Here is a 2,313-nt window from a genome sequence, read left to right as displayed (position 1 = left end):
CTAGAAATGAAATGAGGAAAAATAGCACAAATTTGGAACAACATTCATCTTTATAGTGTTAAGGTAAAAATGAAAACAGGGAAAATATGAAAACACGACAAACTCAAACACGACACACAACCAAAAACAAACGAAACTATCCCCGCTAAATTAATTTCCCGCCGATAAATTATTGTTAGTATTGATTTGAAATGATACTTTACTTTTTCCGAGGATGGTGGCCAAACCAGCGGGGAACGCACTAAAAAATTAATAAAAGATTGTATGAAAAATGTAAATGGGCTTGAACATGGCCCCCGGCGTGCGAATCGAATTGAGGGGGCCAAAAAAATATGTCACCCAATAGGTTGGGCGACAAAGAAAATTTTCGACTTTACATCGTTATTTCACCCCTCTAAACGATATATATAAGATTTTTTAAAGTAAAAAAAAATTACTTTGTAAAATATCGGAGGGGCCATGTTAAACTGACCCCTTTTCTCATCCATAACATGAGTATTTGGATGTTTTCTTTTGGTCATAACTTACGAAAGATGATGTCAATATAAAATGCCTAGCAAAAGAGCTTCTTTCACCGCAAATATAGATCTCTTACCACAAAAAAAGAAATACTTTCGATTATGGTACTCTAATCATCATTTGAGCAGATTGGCTGTCTTGACATCAATCAATGGGAAGATAACAACACGTGACAAGCAGCAGCCTACAAAGAAATTACAAAAGTGATGCGGTTAATATAATTGCAGAGGTCACTACGAAAAATCCCAACGACATATCCTACGAAAGGTACAATAAATTATAAGGATTTTCAGTTTCAACCTAGAGTATATAATCTATACACGCTTTTTTTATAAGAATGGTATTTTTTCCATTTCATCATGCATATTCTAAACCTTTTCAGAGATTAATCTTCAAATATTCTAAAGGCATTCCTGGTTAGGATACAAACCCAACCTAAATTTAACATGTAATTTATACAAGCAAAAATATGATACTTTTCTGAAAGCCTTGAGCATTGCTGGGAGTAAATTGGCAATTTACAGGTAGAAAGACTCTCAAAAAACTAATTTATTTAGGTTCAGTTGCCAAAGCCTATTACAGTGACATTCTTAACATATTCTTTGGCAAATAATTTGCCACTTATAATTTATAAGTAAATTAAAATTAAACAAGTAATACTTTAATGGACCTACCTATTTATAAAACGAATAATTAGAATTTAATGGAAGTAATGTATAATTTTGGGCATTGTCATTTTACATCATTGTGCGAAAAATCATGAAAATCTGTCGAGTATAAGTTGAAAAAATGAAGGAAACCGTTTTACGCTGGTTTTCGCCTGTTCCGGCGATTTCTAAGGAGTTCCGGATTCAAAGGATGATTTTTTTGGAAATCAAACAATGCTAAGTTTTGGGCATCATCATAAAGAACATTTTTCTGTAAAGAAACAATTAAATAAGTTGAAAAAATGTGACGGAAATGTGAAAAAAACGACGATTTCCGGCACATTTCCGGTTCTACAGACCGGAAAAAAAAATTTTTCGACAAACGGTTTTCGACACCTTTTCGGCAGTACTAATGTGCATCTATGTGCAAAAAATCGCAAAAAACTAATGAGAAAATCTCGAGAAAATCTCAAAAAAAACCGCTTTTTTCGGGACATTTCCGGTTCTAGCGGCCGGAAAAATTTATTTTTCGAAAATTGGGCTCTGTCACATTTTGGGCATTGCCATTTTACATCATTGTGCAAAAAATCATGAAAATCTGTGGAGTATAAGTTGAAAAAATGAAGGAAAACCGTTTTACGCCGGTTTTCGGCTGTTCCGGCGATTTTTAAGGAGTTCCGGATTCAAAGGATGATTTTTTTGGAAATCAAACGATGCTAAGTTTTGGGCATCATCATAAAGAACATTTTTCTGTAAAGAAACAATTAAATAAGTTGAAAAAATGTGACGGAAATGTGAAAAAACGACGATTTCCGGCACATTTCCGGTTCTACAGACCGGAAAAATTTTTTTTTCGGCAAACGGTTTTCGACACCTTTTCGGCAGTACTAATGTGCATCTATGTGCAAAAAATCGCAAAAAAATAATGATAAAATCTCGAGAAAATCTCAAAAAACCGCTTTTTTCGGGACATTTCCGGTTCTACCGGCCGGAAAAATTTCTTTTTTGAAAATTGGGCTCTGTCACATTTTGGGCATTGCCATTTTACATCATTGTGCAAAAAATCATGAAAATCTGTGGAGTATAAGTTGAAAAAATGAAGGAAAACCGTTTTACGCCGGTTTTCGGCTGTTCCGGCGATTTTTAA

This window comes from Clytia hemisphaerica, unplaced genomic scaffold, assembly GCF_902728285.1.
Source record: "Clytia hemisphaerica strain Z4C2 unplaced genomic scaffold, Clytia hemisphaerica genome assembly, whole genome shotgun sequence".
NCBI classification, from domain to species: Eukaryota; Metazoa; Cnidaria; class Hydrozoa; order Leptothecata; family Clytiidae; genus Clytia; species Clytia hemisphaerica.
This window is presented reverse-complemented; position numbering follows the sequence as displayed.